The sequence below is a fragment of the Vicugna pacos genome, chromosome 10, assembly GCF_048564905.1.
Source record: "Vicugna pacos chromosome 10, VicPac4, whole genome shotgun sequence".
Lineage (NCBI taxonomy): Eukaryota > Metazoa > Chordata > Mammalia > Artiodactyla > Camelidae > Vicugna > Vicugna pacos.
The window spans coordinates 19,504,432-19,522,051 of NC_132996.1; the positions used below are offsets into that span (position 1 = coordinate 19,504,432).

Here is a 17,620-nt window from a genome sequence, read left to right on the forward strand (position 1 = left end):
TTTGAGTTACTCTTTTAAAAACTGGACAGAGTACAGGAGTCGTATAATGATTGGTTTATAAAAACTTTTTGCTGAAGTGTGATGTACGTGCAGAAAAGTGTATAGCTTGATGAAATATAAGTGTATAGCTTGATGAAATTTTCAAACTATACACACCAGTGTAATAATGCCCAGATTAGGAAACAGAATATGAGCATATCTCAATAAGACTGATTTTTAACTGCATAGAACTTATACCCAAATGATGGTTGTCTTTTTCAATACCAATTTATGAGTGGCCTGAGAAAATAAGTATCATTTTAGGCTCAAAATGGTGTTATCTAACTTGATCACTCTATGTACCCATCCAGCTTGATTCAGAGTATCTTTCAGAATGTCCATACACCAGTCTCTCATCCTCGATTCCTGTCCCAGAGCAGAAGGTGACACCTCTCCTTTCCCAAGGGTAGCCTTTCCCTCTGCATTCTGTCCCACCCTTCTTGACTCCCCAGAGTCTGGTCCTCTCGGTTTCTTTCTTGTATCTCCTCCATCTGTCTTTTGTCTTCAGCCTCCTCTTTTGGTTCTTGCTCCTTAACCTTCCATTGTATCAGTAGTCCTTCTACTTCTCCCCAGGCTGCGTTTGTCCCTCTCCTTTTTATCCCCAGACTTCTTAAAAGACTGCCTCCTCTTCCTCCTTAACCTACTCATCCAAATGCCTTCTGCGACTTGGTTTCTTTCCCCACAACTCTAGTGAAGTTCATCAACAAGCTCCGAGTTACTAAGTCAGCCTTTGTTCTCTGAGATTTCTGCTTCCTGTGGAAGTCTTACTCGCCTTTTCTTTGAGATTCTCTTTTCCCTTGGCTTCCATTTATTGTGTGCTCTTAGTCTTCTGCCCCCTGCTCTGACAATCCCTCTAACAGTTTTGACCTCCCAAAGAGAAAACAACAGTAATTCCAACTTCTTTTGGTCTGTATGAGAGTGACATTTCTTAGAACCTTTTTCATGGACTGTGGTTCATTCTGTTGGCAATTTCCCTGCAGTTTGAAGATTGTGGCTTTAATGACAGATTCTTAATTAAATGGATGTAAATTCTCTATAACCTTAGTTTCTTGATGCTCTGCCTGGTAGGAACTCAGTAAATGCTTGTTGGAGTCATTTATTCATTCAATTTTTCATTGATATGGCAATAAATATTTATTAAGTGAATTGAATTGTTTGTGAAATTTAACAGTTTACATTTTTTCACATTGTTGAAATATAGTTGTCTTTATCTTTAAAAGCCTTTGTTGAAGTTTGCTTATTTGCTTATTTTTTTCCTAATTTGAACAATTACTAGCTGTATGACTCTTGGGTAGTTTACTTAACCTCCAGAATTGATTTTATAATTTTGTATACAGGGTATTAAGTGCCGACCTTCTGGGCTATTGTAAGGATTTGATGGCAAAAACGCACACAACTCAGAGAGCACATACCTAGCATATAGTAATGGTTCAATAAATGTTAGTTGTCATTATTATTCTTACCATAATGTGCCAGACGCTGGACTCAGGTCCTTCCAACAAGCATCCTAAATTAGGCATTGTTTTTCCCATTTTGCAAAGAGAGAAACTGAGACAAAGGGGATTTAAATACGTTGCCAAATGTCACAGAGCTAATAAATTGCAGATCTAGGATATCTGATTCTGTAGCGTGTGCCTTTTGCCTACGCAGAAAGCCTTTCATCATCTTGTATGACTCTTAGCAGTAAAGTAGGAGTCACTTTATAGTGAATGAAACAAGCTAATACTGTTCTTATTTACCTTCTAGAAGATAGGACATACCATGGAAGCTCTGCCCTGTTTGGCAGACTCCAGTCCTAAAGGTCAGGTTAATAAAGATTTTTATATTAAAACCACAGAATTCTAGGGCTTGGAAAGATTTTAGGTTTAGAAGATTTACCCACCAGTTATTGAATTCCATAACAATCTAGCCAGGGGGTCATCTGGTTTATTCCTTAAGACTTCCAGGGACAGGGGAGTTGTCATCATTCGGGGTACCTCACTCCACTTTCCACAGCTCTGACCATGAGACAGCCCTTCCTTACATGTAACTAAGTTCTGTTCCTGTGTTTCCTGTGGCAGTGATGGATGGCCATGAAGTAACTAGAACCCCTGTTTCTTAAAGGCAATCTTTCAGATTCTTGTTATTGACTCTCCATTTTCACCCCCAACTCCTTCTCTTCACCAGGTTAAGTAGCTTCAAGCCTTTAATTCATAACTTCCCCTGCATGAACACAACTGGGTCTACTTTTTTTCCCCTTCTTGGTGTGATAGGAATAAAATGAATGTCTATCTTATGAGCATTTTGCTTTTCATCTAGTCTTTCTCATAATCCATGGTACCACCATCTACCCAGTTGTTCAAGCTAGAAACCCGGGAGTTTATTCCCTTCCCCATTCACATGCAGTCCACCAGCAAGCCTGTTCAGTCCTGTCTCCAAATGTAAAATCCATCTCTACTACTATCATCCCAGTCCAAGCCACCATCATCTCTCCCCTGATCCCTAACTCTTGCCCCCACCCTGCACTCCCTCCTCCACAAAGCATCCAGAATGGTTTCTTTAAAGCACAGAGCAGGTCACATCACTCCTTTAAGTCAAACTCTTCTTTGATTTCCCGTTGACCTTCCAACAAAATCCAAACTCTTCCGTGGTCAGCGAGGCCTTGCCTCATCTCATGTTCTTTCTTCCCTGTTGCTCATGCAGCCTCTGTCCCTGGCGTCTTTCATATTCTCTGGACACGCCAAGCCTTTTCCTGCAGACGGCGTTGGCCCCTCTTGTTCCTTCTGCCTGCACTCATCTTCTAGTTTTGCAAATGCCCACCTCATTCCCATCTTCCAGGTCTCAGCTAAAGTGCTTCAGAGCAGCCTGCCCTGATCCCTCAACCGAGGTCCTAATCTCATCACCCAGTACCTGTCTTTCTGATCACCTCATCTTCTGTGCTCATGGGAATGTAAGTCCTTTGGTGACTGGACCTGCACTACATGTTAGCAGTGGGATCTTCTCCCAGTGGCATAGTAGCTGTCCAGAGAAGGTGCTCGGTAGATATCTGAGGAATAAGTGCATGGCCTCATGATTGAACGTTGGAGTTCTATTAAAAATGCATTTGAATCTGAGCTTTGCCACTTTCTGTGTGACTTTGAGCAAATTGTGTTACCTCTCTGGTCCTCGGGTGGCTCATCTGTATGATAGCCATCTTATCTACCTCACAGCATGTGGTGAAGATTAATTAAGATATTCTGTATCTTGTAGTAATCTGTAATGAAAAAGAACGTGAAAAGGAATATATGTATGTTCATGTGTGACTGAAACATTGTGCTGTACACCAGAAATTGACACGACATTTTAAACTGACTATTTCAGTAAAAAAAAAAATTAATAAAACAAAAACCTCCAAGGAGGAAAGAAAAAAGAGATAACATCTATGAAGGTACTTGCCACAGTACCTGGCATGTATTAGGTGTTCAGTCCTCCTCCAATCCTGGTGCTTAATTGTGAACATGTGGAGAAGAGCTCTGTCAAGTTTCAGCCTGATTAATGGGACTGTATGGTGTGCCTGTGTGTGCGTGACCCACAGGCTGGGTGTAAGGTGCCTGCGACCCCCCCAACCCCAGGTAACACTTACCTGGCTGGGAAAACAGTTCCAACCCTGGATATCAGCTGTTGTACTGAGTGATGCTCAGTCTGATAACCCAGAGGTGCTAAGCCCAGGGCTTTCACTGGGCTGCTGAACACAGACCCCAAAAAACGAAATGAGCAAACCTGACACTGTGTGGCCCATCTCTCGTCAAGATGTAATAGGATGCTCTGTCTAGACGGTAGTCTCCCTTGGGAAATCACAGTTGCTCTAAGAGAAGGCACATGGTCTCCTGTTAGGAATACAAAATAGGCCTGTGAGCTGTTGATGGGGATGTGGGGGGCGGGGGCTCGCTGTGAGGTGTGTGGGTCTACGGAGCAGAGCCTGCGGAGAGGAGCCGGCGGCTGCGCCATCGTGGTGTTGGCCTTCCCCTTCACATGCACACAGTGTCAGCAGAGCCCATGCTCTGTGGGAGGTGGAAACAGCACTGTCAGCCTTCTCAGAGCCGTAATTCCGTGCTCTCATTGAGGAGTGCTGGAAGGAACTGACAGGTAACCCTGGAACGTGGATTACCTGCTGGGAAGGGGGCAGAGGTCTCTGTGCAACTTGCTTGTGCGTAATGGCCTCTGTGGTTCCCCTCTGTAGGCTGTCAGGGTGAGTGTTTTCACATGGGGGTGCTCTAGAATTAAGTAGACCTGGGTTCCAATCCTGGCAGTGTCATGACCTTGGCCAAGTTACTTAGCATCTGGCTTAGTTTCCGCATCGAAAATAGGGATGATAAATGACCCCTATCTTGTCTGGTTGTTGTGAGGATTAGCTGATACAGTGTGTACAGAATCTTAGCTTACTTCCAGGCACACAGCTGATGTTCAGTGAATGATTATTCTTCTTATTAGGCCACACAGGTCAGGATTTTGAGTTTATTTCTGATCAGCCTCACCCATGTTGAACTTTGAGTCTTGCTTCCCCACTTGCCAGCTGTGTGCTATCTAACCTTTGTGAGTCAGTGTTTTTATCTGTTAGATGCAGTTTATAAATCCCACCTCATAGTCGAAGTGGAATGAGATCAGAGCGTCTGACACATAGTAAGTGATCAAAATATTCGTTTCCTCCTCTTTGGTTCCCGAGTATCTGAAAGACGGTCCCTTTAAGCATGTTAAGATTCCTCACTAGCCTTGTATGCAGCTGTGTTCAGACAGCTTTGGCAGAAGGAAAGAGGCTTTTTTTTTTTTTAAATGACTGTTTCATAATCTGTTGGCTCAGATCTGCTGCTGCCACACCCTGTGCTTCTCAGGGTCCCTGGGTCCTGTTGCAATTAGCATGTGCCTTCCCTCTCACCTAAATGACCCTGGAAAGTGGCTGAATACAAAGTGGATCTTCCTCCCTTCTCTTTGGGGTGAAGCTGGCCCGGGGATTCTTAGCTGCTGGGGGAGGGGCTGGCGGGAGCCTGGGCTGCAGTTGGACTGAGCGGCCAGGCGTTTTCTGGTTTTCATTAAAATTCTCTGGCTGTCTTTCGGGATTGCTCCATTGGCTGTGACTACGCACTGGAGCCCGTTGTGCTGGCTCTCAGCCGCACACACCCATCAAATCACAGTGGCCCTGAGGACGAGAGAAAACTGCAGGTGAGGGACAGGCTGGCTAAGGGGTTTTGCTCAGCAGCCTTTGTGATAAGGAACGCCCATCTACAAGTGCAAAACTTGAGCTTTGCAAATCCTTAAGGACCAGTGGGGAGGCAGACATAACTGAGCTGGGAATGGGTAGCAGGGAGAATCCTCACTCCTGATGACAGACTTGCTCCTGGGGGCAGATTGAGGTTTCTGGGCAGCTGTTAGAGGGTCTCCAGATGTTTAACGAATGAAATCAGTCTGTTTGAATCATTTTCTGAGATGCTGATACCCTCATAGGCCCAAGGGGTTGGGGTTAAATGGCAGTTCTCTGAGAGGGATAGACTACATTAGAGTAAAGATTCATTTTTTTGTTTTTGTTGTTGTTGTTTTTATTTCTATTGAAGTATATAGTCAGTTTACAATGTGTCAATTTCTGGTGTACAGCATAATGTTTCAATCATACATATACATCCATATATTCATTTTCATATTCTTTTTCAGGATAGGTTACTACAAAATATTGAATATAGTTCCCTGTGCTACACAGGAGGAACTTATTCAAATGTTAATTTCAGATAGCTGAAGAAATCTCACTTGAGATTGAAGCTGAAATCTGAAAACCTGGGTTCAGAATCATGACTTTGCTATTGACTTGCTTTGTGACCTTGGGCAAGTTACTTCCCTGGGTCTCAGCTTCCCAGTAGGGTTGTGAAGATTAAATGAGATAAACTATGTTAAACTCTTGGCCTATGCTATGTTCTCTGTAGATGGTTGATGTTCATATAAATTGGGCTTGATTTGACCTGTCCCTCCAGCTCACCAAGATACAGCCCAGTTCTGTCATCTGAAACATTTGTTCTGCATCCTTCTCAGCTTTGTGTCTTTTAAGAATTTGAGGCAAATGTGTTCCCTAGGGCAAGCTGAATCTCCTTTCACTGGAAAAATACATCAAAACCATATTATTATGTTTCCCAGTGAGAGGTTTACAATGTTGGATGATTCATCTTCATGCAGCTTAGTAGAAAAAAAAAGTTATCTATTATTCTCAATAATGGATAGGTTGTGAGAATGCCGTTTTAATTGATCTTGGATATAAATGTCCTTGATAATACACCCAAGAGAGCATCAACAAGGCTCCCATTTGCTTTCAGAATTAACTCCACTTCCAGTCTTTTCTCCTTTGACTCTGCTCTTCAAACCCTGTGTTCTAGCTGCAGTGGACTGCTCACAAAAAAATAATTAATATGAAACCTACCAAACTTACTGAAAAATCCTTTAAATATATATTTATAGTTAAAAAGCAATAAAGTGAAAATTGTGTATCCACCATCCAGCTTATCAAATTGAACATTATGGGTCCCTTAGAAGCTGCTTGGGACCCTCTGTCCCAAAATCCTGACCCCTTTTCTTCTCACTTGAGGCTGTGGTGATCCTGACTCTTATGTTGATCATCCTCTTACTTTTCTTTATGATTTAACCACTCATGTTTGTATTACAAAAGTATACGTTGTTTAGTTTTTTTAAAACAAAGGAGCAAGCACAAATCTAGCAAGCTTTGTTAAAAAAAAAAAAAGAGCAACATTGCCACTAGTAGATGGAAAAATAAATTAAATGGACTCGGGTTCATAGCCTGGCTTTAGCTGCCCTGGGGGTTTACTAAAGGTCCTAATGGGGAAGTCAGTGTGCAAGGTTGTGAGTGAATCCCAGGAAAAACAAGGCTCACCACGACCTGGGCATCTGATGGGGCTGTAGAGTGGGCCAGGTCCTGGACATCTGGTAGCAATTGGTCACAGAGAATGGACTGCTATATCTTTTCTCTTCTTGGTTTCTTGGTGGCCTACCTCCAGGTCTCAGGGAGTAGGTCAAAGCAAAACTCTTCCATGGGATGAAGTGAATGCCGTCAGCTAACCCAGATGGCCGGCCTGGAGGGGATGAGCAGATGCTTCATTAGCACATGGTCAAGGCCAACAGAGTCAGAAAGGAGTCTCAACCGAGTTTACCTGTCATTCTTGGTCAAGTCTTTTTAACCTCTTTTTGAGAGTATGCAGTACCACCATGGAATATGTTCACCTTAAAGTTCACTGCTAAATCAATCAAGCCTCCAGAAGTAACTTTTTTCTTCCAAATTTATTAACTTATTTCAACATAATGTTAATAAATGAATCATATGTTAACATAAATAAAAACTGTGTTTTCCAAAACAAAAAGAAATTGGCCAGAACACATTGTTACAGTTTTGCAAATTTCTTTCTTTTCTTCCAGTTTTATTGATATATAATTGACATACAGCACTGTGTAAGTTTAAGGTGTACAGCATAATAATTTGATTTACATACACCAGGAAGTGATTTTCACAATATGTTTAATGAACATCCATTGTCTCGTTGAGACATAAAATCAAGAAATAGAAAAAAATGTTTTTTCTTTGATGAGAATTTTAGGACTTACTCGGTTACAGAGCTAACTTTGATTTATTGGAAAGATGGGAGAAAGGATGACAAACTGAAGTACACTCTAAGGTTCAGGATTAACAGATACACACTACTATATATAAAATAGATAAACAACAAGGACCTACTGTATAGCACTGGGAACTATATTCAGTTTCTTGTAATGAGCCATAATAGAAAAGAAAAAATATATATGTATGTATGTATATGTATAACGGAATCATTTTGCTTTACATCTGAAATTAACACTGTGAATCGACTACACTTCAATAAAAAATAAAAATTAAAAAAATAAAAAATAACACTCTAAGGAAACAAACATGAATTCAGAGTGTTGGACAACTGACTTGGCTTCTGCAGCAAGTCAACAGCATGAAAAAAAAATTAATGTGACTTAAAAATCATAACCAAATGTGGATGTATGAACATTATTTTGATTTGGATAGTCTATATAGTAGTTTGCTACAACTTTCATAACTGAGTATTACAGACTGGCTAGCTTAAACAACAGAAATTTATTTTCTCATAGTTCTGGTAGCTGGAAGCCCAAGATCAAGGTGCTGGCAGGCTTGGTTTCCTCTGAGGCCTCTCTCCGAGGCTGGCCAACAGCTGCCTTCTGCTGCCTCTGCACATGGTCATCCCTCTGCACACATGTGGCCCTGGTGTCTCTCTGTACGTTCTAATCTCCTTTCTTTTTATCAGGACATCAGTCCAGGTAGATTAGGGCCTACCTTACAGGCCTTATTTTAACTTAGTTACCTCTTTAAAACTCCTGTCTCCAGTTACAGTCACATTCTGAGATATACCAGCGTACAGAGTTTCAACATATAAACTTTTTTTGAAGGGTGGGAGATACAGTTCAACCCATGACACTCTAATTATAAAAAGGCATTTTTTAGATGTTGGGGAAATTTTATTATGGACCAATATCAAGGAATTACTGTTAATTTTTCTAGGTGTGATAATAGTATTGTGATGTTAGAAAATGGGAACATAGAGATAGGTTCTGGAGTATACAGAGGTGAAATGATGCTACGTGGAATTTGTTTTAAAATATTTAAACAATGAAAAAACAGAAAAGAGGATGGACTGTTAACAGACCAAAATGTTCATAATTGTTGAATCTGGGTGATGGGTATCAGGGGCCTACTTTTGACTGTGTTTGAGAATTTTATAATCATATACTTAAAATATTTAGATCAACACCACCAAAGAGGGTTTAATGGCAGTGGGTTTGTTGGTGATGACTGTCTTCAACACGTCTGCCCCTTGAGTTACACTTCTCTGGTCTGGCTGGCTTCTTCATGTGGTATCCCTCTTGGGGTCCTCTGTTGCATGACTCTACCAGGTCCTCTGTTGCTCGTATATAGCTTGGTGAAGGACATCCTATGGGAGCTTCTTAAGAAAAGGTTCATGGAGTTTGAATTTCTGAGATCTGAGATACCTGAAAATGTCTGTGTTCTATTCTCATACTTGATCAACAGTTTGACTGGGTTCTTAGATCTCATTCTAAGTTGGAAATCATTTTCCTTCAGAATTTTAAAGATATTGCTCCAATATCTTCTTGTTTTTTACTGATGCTGTTGAGAAATTGGAAGCATTCTGGTTTCTGATTCTTTGTACATTCTGTTTGATTTCTCCTGACAGCTTATAGAATTTTCTCTGTCTGCAGTTCTCTGAAATTTCACAGAAATTTCATGCTGTCTTTGGTGTGCTGGACCCTTTTACCTAGCAACCTGCACCCCCCCAGTTCTTCCAAGTTTTATTGAATTACTATATTGTTATAATTTTTCTTTTTTCTATTTTTTTTTGGAAATTTCTCTTTTTCATCCCCCTGTACTGGTTCTGTGGAATGTACGTTACTTCTCTCACCTGTTTTCTGTATCTTTATTTTTTTATTTTTATTCTCAAGACTTCCTCAACTTTATCTTTCAATCCTTTTATTGAGTTTTAAAAATTCTGCTATTAAGTTGTCAATTTCTAAGAGCTCTCTCTCTATTTTTTTTTAGTGTTTCCTTTTTATGGGATCCTATTTTTGTTTCATGAGTACAGTTTTATTTCATTTTTGTGAGAATATTAATGGTAGTCCGCACCCCACTGCAGAGTAGCTGTTTCCTTCAAGTTGCTTTTTTGTGTGTGCTGTGGTCTGTATCTTTGTTAGCGGCTCTCCCAGGATGTCAGTCTGAATGTGATCCTTGGCTGTGTTGCTTCTGATTAAGTTTGGAGCGTGATGGGGTGGATAATAAAAACTGTTGAGACCTTGACGTTATGGTAAATGAATGAAGCCACTCACAAAATACCACATAGTGTATGATTTCATTTATATGAAATGTCCAGAATAGGCAAATCTATGGGGACAGAAAATAGATTAGTAGTTGCCTGGGGCTGGAAAGTGGGGGGGAATATGGAACGACTGCTAATGGGTATAGGGTTTTCTTTGGGGTGATGAAACTGTCCTAAAATTGATTATGGTGGTGCTTGTACCACTTTGTGAATATATTAAACACTACTGAATTGTACCCTTTATTTTATTTAATTTAATTTATTTTTGTTGTTGTTTTTTGTTTGTTTTAGTTGAAGTATAGTCAGTTTACAATGCTGTGTCAATTTCTGGTATAGAGCATAATGTTTCAGTCACTAAATTGTACACTTTAAAAGAGTGACTTGAGTATGTGAGTTACATCTTAATAAAGCTTAATATTATAGCTTAATGAACCACTCCAGTGATGATGGTTATACAACTCTGTGAATATATTAAACACCATTAAATTGTACACTTGTAAAGGATGAATTGAGTATGTGAGTTATAGCCTAATAAAACTGTCAACAACAAGGAACTTTCAGGAAAGTGAATGTGGGATGGAGAGTGTTCCGTTTGAGCCTCCCCCATAGCTTGATCTGGGAGGGCTGTCTACTGGGAGCCCCTGGGACAGCATCTTCAGGTTTTCCCATGGTTGTGTCCCCCCGCCCCCTAGGAGGAGTCCCCATCCTCCTTACAGAGCACGGGTCCACCTGGCAATGTCCTGGCAGTCAAGAGGAGAGGGCATGTGAAAATCTGCTACCCTTCTCCTTCAGTAAACACAGGGCCCTGTCTTCTGTTCCCTTTCAACCTTGCTGGGTACTCCTGGGCCAGAGATACTTATTATTATGGAAAATTTCAAAGATTTACAAAAGTCAAGAGGATAGTGCAATAAACCCCCATGCTCCTATCACCCCAGTTCACCAGTGATTGCTTTGTGGCTATTTTCCTTTCACCTGTTTCCGCCACTCGCTTCCCCAGGTTATCATAAAGCAAAGACTAAACATTTCTGTTTTATGCTTTCCAGAGACTAAGCATCCAGAATTCTGTCAGTGAGGAGAGGGATTTAGGGCCCTAAGTTCTTTTCGAGCAGCCTTTCCCCGCTGTCTTTCTTTTAGGATCTATACCCCTGCTCTAGGAGTACATGGGCCCACCAGTCCCCGGCCCGGTAAGGATTCTGTGGTTTAAATCAGCCAATTCTCAGCTTCCCCTGCATCTGGTTTAGGATTCAGATTTCTTGAATCTGCAAAGTCTGTTACTACTTGCTCCCAAGCTTCCCAAATCTGACACCATCATCTTCTCTCCTCTTTCCTTTTCCTGAACAGTTTTGTTACTAAGAAAAAAAAGCAGGAATTGGTGAAACTGATGCAGCTGTTCAATGTGCCGCCTTCTCAGGAAGATCGGCTGTTTGTTATTACTATTTTTTTTTCTTTTCAGTTTTACTTTGTTGAGCCCTGTTCTACTCCAACCTAGGACCCTCTTTTATTTATTTACCTATGATTGATTTCTTTGCCTGGAAAACTCCCTTCCAACCTTCTGAGAACTAAGAGGAATCTCCTGGTTTGAACATGCCTGTCTTCTGACCTGCAGCCCAGGCGAAGTTAAGGAAAAAGTTGGTGAAGGCATTTGTGCCTGCTGGCATCTTGTACTCGCCTCTTCTAGCGTTGTCTGCCTGCGCTCCGCGGGCTGCATTGCGATGTGTTTCCCAGTCTGTCTTCCCTGTTGGCCTGGGAAGCAGGACTTGTGAGTAGGACTATGCCTGGGTTTTGCTCTGTCCTGTGAGCCCAGTGCCTCACTCCTAGTAAACATCTGGTAACCCCCAGACTGGGTAATCAAGCGCTGGGCTTCCAGGGTGGGGACGGCAAGTGGACAGGTGATGCGCCCTTTCCTTCTTGCCTCTTGCGGGCATGACTGGTAAATACTAAGAAGTAAAACATTATTCCCTTTGCTTTCAAATCTGATGTTTTTAACCCTGTCAGCAGCTTGGAGAGGGCTAGAGGGCAGCTGTGAGGGTGTAAACATCCTAATGAAGAAGGAATGGCTTCACTCAGAGATGCGTAGTTTCCCTCCCTTGATAGAAAGGCTTGTGGTCTACACGCTGCATCGTGCAAAAGAAGGAACGAAGCTGTTCTGTCTTGACAGCTACTTCCTTCTCCACTGCCTTTTCCTTTGGGACATGATGCTAGGAGAATTTTTTAAACAGCTGATCATGTTGTTAAAAAAAAATCTGGCATTAAGATAGTATCTCTGAGAGGTCCTGTTAAAATGCAAATATATAACCTTGGAAGAGCTATACTTGTTATTTCTTAAAGTAGATCCTCAAGATGCTATGAATACCCTCCAGTGGAAAGAAATAGAGAACCAGTGGTCAAACAAATTTGGGATGCTAGATTAAACAAAGTTAAATCAGGTTCCTTACTTCGAGGCTTCTCAAAGCCTTGCTCCTGTGCATTGTGAATCTCCTAACCTGTGTATGTGGGGAGGGGGTGGAAGCTGACAAATCCAGGAAAGCTTCCAGAAGGAGAGTGATGCCTTTTGGACTTGATTTTGAAAACCATGGGAAGCCATATTTGGGTTTTCAGCAGAAAAGCAAGCTGTCCAGCATATTTTGGATACATTTCCAGGTGGTGGGTGGTAGCCAGTATTATTCTCATTTTCTAAATGGGGAAACTGAGGCTCAGAAAGTGACTTGCCCAAGGTCACAGCTTGTCAGAGGTAGAACAGAACCACAGTTTCAGCTCAGATCCATGTGGATCTCCCCACTACTGAGCTACCTCTCAAAGTAACCAAGGCCACCAATTGTATTGGATTTCTTACTGAAAAGGACTCTTACTTTCACTCTGATTCTTGAGTTAGAGCATAGTTTTAAGACTTAATGCGATCAGGAGCTAAATTTCTGTGGTACAGGTACTTAGGTGCTATAAGGGTTCAGAGAAGGAGATCTCTGGGAGGACTTCGTGGGGGAGATGGCATCTAGGTTGCCAGAAGGAAGAAGTAACTAGAACAGATGAGAAGCCAGGTGAGAGAAAGATGGAGCCAAAGGGGGTGGGACTGTGCCACCATGTGGTGGAGCAGGAGTGGGCAAGGGAAACAGATGACAAGAGGCCCCTTCCTAGCACAGCCATTGTCACTTGCTTCCTGAGATAGCTACGTAAAGAGGAAAGAAACAAAATGATCACACACCTTAATTTCCATCTTCACTTTTGCTGAATATATATACACAACTGACACTGAAAAAGTATTTTTACTACCTTATTACAGTCAGTAGCGAGTTTATTCCCAGTGATGTTCCCCCTTACTCTGCACTGTGGTTTATCCCACTGTGCCCATCCCCTCCTCAGACCCACTCTGTGCGTATAAGGGCAACAACTGAGGGTTCTACCACTAGTAGGACCACAGGTGTGCAAACTAAATGACATTTGAGTGAAAATGCAGGAATAGAATTCTGTATGATGAACAGAGCTTGCTTACATAGAGGAAGAGGGTATGTGTTTCTCTCCCAAGTTCTCGTAAGAGTCCTCTAACCCTATTCTGATTATCTTCAGAGCCTGGAGTTGGGGTCTTTTGCAAATGCTACTCTTATTATATCACAGTCAATGGTGTGGTGAAAAGAGGATGCATGTATGAGTCAAAACAGACCTGGATTCATATCCCAGCTCCCTGCCTACCAGTTCTTTTACCTTGGGCACATTGTTAGCTGTGTTAAGACCAAATCTTGTAGATCTTTGATCTTGTAATTATGGCCCCTCTCTGCCATCATGAAATTTACCCTCATCCCTGGATAATTTTCAGTAGTACATATGCATCCTCTGGTGTTTCTTTTCTGAAAACAACCCCCCCGGCCAAGAAAAGATTCCAAAATGTTTTCTAATTGTGCCCCTCAAATATTACAAAAGAAGTTCATTATTTAGTTTAAAACTCTGTCTAGCTATCGTCTCATTTTTTTGGTTCACTTTCTCAGTGAAACATGAAAGTTGTTGATAGTCTTGGCATGGACTGCTTCCCCTCACTCTAATCTCTCCTCACCATTCCGCAGGACTGTTCTTGCCTGTGTCAGCCAGTGACCTTCATGTTGCCAAGTTGAAGGCCATGGCTTTGTTGTGGTCCTATTTATTCTCTCCGCAGCATTTGGCAAGGCTGAGCTCTGTCCTCTTTGACACTCTACTTTCCTGGGTCCCTTCTACCTCTTTGACTCTTCCTCAAGTCTCCATCTCTTCTTCATTGCTAGATGGTGATGTGCCCCATGTTCTGAAATGGCCCCCTTCTCTTCCCTGTTCTCCATCCGTAGATGTCCTCTCCTAATCCAATGGCTTTCCATAACATCCATTTGCTAAGGATCTTCACATTTGTAGCTTCATCCTCAGACTTTCTCTTGAACTCCAGACTCATAGCCAAATGTCTAAGAGGCATTACAAATTTATCATGGTTGAAAGAGAATTCTTGATTTAATCTCTACCCCAAACTTGTTCTTCTTTCAATCTTCCCCATCTTGCTTACTATTCCTGCTAAGTTCTCAAGTAAAAATATTTTTTAAATTACTTAAAAAAATTTTATTTTTAATATAGTTGATTTACAGTGTTAGTTTCAAGTGTACAGCAAAGTGATTAAGTTATACATATACATACGTATATTTTTTTTCAGATTCTTTTCCATAATATGGTATTACAAGAAACTGAATCTAGTTTCCTATGCCATACAGTAGGTCCTTGTTCTTTATCTAGTTTATATATAGTAATGTGTATCTGTTAATCCCAAATTCCTAATTTATCCCTCCCCTGCCCTTTCCCCTTTGGTAACCATAAGGGATTATTTTCTATGTCTGTGAGTCTATTTTTGGTTTGTAAATAAAATTTGTATCATTTTTTTAGATTCCACATGTAAGTGATAGCGTATGATATTTGTCTTTCTCTGTCCAATTTACTTCACTCAACATGATAATCTCTGGGCCAATCCGTGTTGCTGCAAATGGCATTATTTCATTCTTTTTTATGGCTGAGTAGTATTCCATTATATAAATATACCACAACTTCTTTATCCAGTCATCTGTTGATGGACATTTAGGTTATTTCCATGTCTCAGCTATTGCAAATAGTGTGCTATTAACATTGGGGTTCATGCGCCTTTTCAAATTATAGTTTTCTCCAGGTATATGCCCAGGAATGGAATTGCTGGATCATGGGGTAAGTCTGTTTTTAGTTTCTTAAGGAAACTCCATACTATCTTCCATAGTGACTACGTATTACTTTTGATGTCTTTCTTCACCATCATCATCCAGTCCTTCAGCAAGTTCTATCTTCTGTATCTTCAAAAACATTCCCAAATTTATCTCCTTCCCTCCATCTCCACTACCAGCACCCTCGTCCAAGCCACATCCTCTCTCACCTAGACTTCCTGCAGTAACCTCCTAACTAGTCTCCCTGCTTTGACTTGTGTCTGTGCCACAATACCCTCCATTACAGGGACCAGAGAAATCTTTGAAAAATGTTAATTGGTTTATGTCACATTCTGACCTCCCCCTTCAGGTGGCCTCCTGTTACACTCAGAATGAAATCCAAACTCCTCATCTGGGCTGACCCAGCTCTGTGGGACCTGCCCCATGTCTGTCTCTCAGCTCTCTTCCCACTGACCGTACATCCAGCCTCATTGTTCTATTTTTGGTTCCTTGAATATGCCAAGTCCATTCTTGCTTTAGGGCCCTTTTCACTAGGTATTCCTTCAGCCCCACATGTTATTCTTCCAGTCTTCATGTGCTTGGCTCTTTCTTATTCAAATCTCATCTCAAATAGAGCCACCTCAGAGAGACCTCTGACAACACACTCTAAAATTGCTGTCTAGCCACTGTCCCTTTTATTTTTATTCTCTACTGGCACTTGCCACTATCTGATCTTTTCCTCGTTTATTTATGCATATGCTCATTTCCCCATTCATCCATCGCTCTCTTCTCTGCCCAACTGGAATGTATGCTCTATGAAGGGGGAATTTATCTGCCTGGTCATCACTGTATCCTCTGCGCCTGGGTCAGTGACTTGCACGTGGTACATGCTCACTACAAATGTATGAGTGAATGTGTTTTTCTCATCTGTAGAATCCAGGGGCTAGTATTTCTGTCTCAGAGTTGTTGAGGACTTGCATTATTAAACTTGATAATGCACCTAAAGTGAGTAATTCTGTATCTAGCACACTAGGTTTCATAAATAGAAATTATATTATTTTTTAAGTATCTGACTCATCATAGACATTCAACAAAGATTAATTCTCTTTTTTTTCCCCCTTGCAGTCTGGGTCCCCTGTAGTATTTTATATTGAAATAACCTGCACTCTGGACAAGAGGAAAGGTCTTCCAATCAGCTTCTAAAGAAGAAGCTTTAAAAGTCCTATTCAGTGAATAGTCCACGTCAGCTAGTTTTGAACTGTTATTAATGTCACTTCAGCTCCCCCCCCCACCACAGAGACACTGCATTGAATAAGGTTTGGCTCTCTCCTGGGAAATTATCGTTTTCTTCTTCTCTTTGGTTGTGTGATCTTTGCCAATGAACTCTCCTTAGGATCAGTGTGTTTTGGGGTTTGATTTCCTCATCCTGGTGTTTAAGGTTCTCTGAAAAGTATTCCTAGCTTTTGCACATGCTGATCAATATTTCTTTCGTATTTATTTAACAGGTATTTATTTAGGCAATGGGGATACAAATAGGAGGAATTCATAGGGGCCTGTGTCCTTAGGGTCTAGTGGGGGAAACAAGATACCTAAACCAATGAGGATAATGAAGTGTCTATGAAGAGAGTTCCCGTAGAGCGTAGAGGAGGCGTAAAGAGGGGAGCAGCTAATTCACAGTGGAGAAGGGAGGAAGGTTTCAGAGATCTGTAGTTGCACCAAGGAGAGAAAGGGCACCATGTGAGTGAAGGTGTGGAGGGACGAACCTGCCTCGGGGTCTGCATCCTGGGAGCTTGGCACAGCCGTGTGATCTGAGCGGCGGTGGTCACGCAAAGATCACAGGAAGCGAAGGCAGAGAGATGCGCAGGGGTTGGCTCAGGGGTGCTCTGCAGGCCCTGCCAGGGAATTTGAGCTTTCTCCAACCATGACAGAAACAGGAGCAAGCCCTAACACCGAGCATTTCCTATCTGCCAGACTGTCTCCTTTGTGCTTTGTTGTATTAATTCCTTTAATCCACACGGCCACCCTCTGAGGTAGGCCATGCTGTTATCTCTACTTACAAATAAAGAAACGTGGGCACCGAGAGGACAGGGAACCTGCCCAAGGTCACCCAACTCGTAAAGGGCAGAGGCGGGACTCAGACTCAGGCAGCCTGGCTCCGGAATGCGCGCCCTTCACCAGGGCCCTGTCCCTCGGCTCACAGAGGACTTGCAGCCGGGAGCCCCCGGGAGACTGAGGCGTGGGAATGACGTGGTCTGATTAGGACTTTGGCAGTGTTGCAGTGGAGTCACATTGCATCTTGTTCAGAGGTTAGTTTCTAACAGCCTCTAAGGCAGAGAACGCAGTGTGACAATCTCCCTTGGAATGGGGAGTATCTGACCGAGGTTGGCTGTGTCAGCGGTGGCCTCTCCCGCCTCAGGCCGCCCGTCCCCAGCTTGCCCCCCGTCTTGCAGCAGAGGGCGGAGGCTTTGCTAGACACGCGTGCAAGAGACGCAAGAGTCCTCTTGTATTGAGGGGCCCGCT

General features: G+C 42.1%; 1 protein-coding gene across 2 annotated transcripts in view; it reads left to right on the forward strand.

Moving 5' to 3' along the window:
• The window catches only part of RAB30 (RAB30, member RAS oncogene family), an 89,515-nt gene that overhangs the window by 28,495 nt on the left and 43,400 nt on the right, over positions 1-17,620 (forward strand). The window contains exon 1 of one of the 2 annotated variants that reach the window (XM_006197477.4): positions 4,839-5,214. The exons of the other annotated variant lie outside the window; for it this stretch is intronic. The gene's annotated coding sequence lies outside the window, so the exon portion shown is untranslated. Of the gene's footprint in view, positions 1-4,838; positions 5,215-17,620 lie in introns of those variants that run through there. 2 annotated transcript variants of the gene reach the window in all.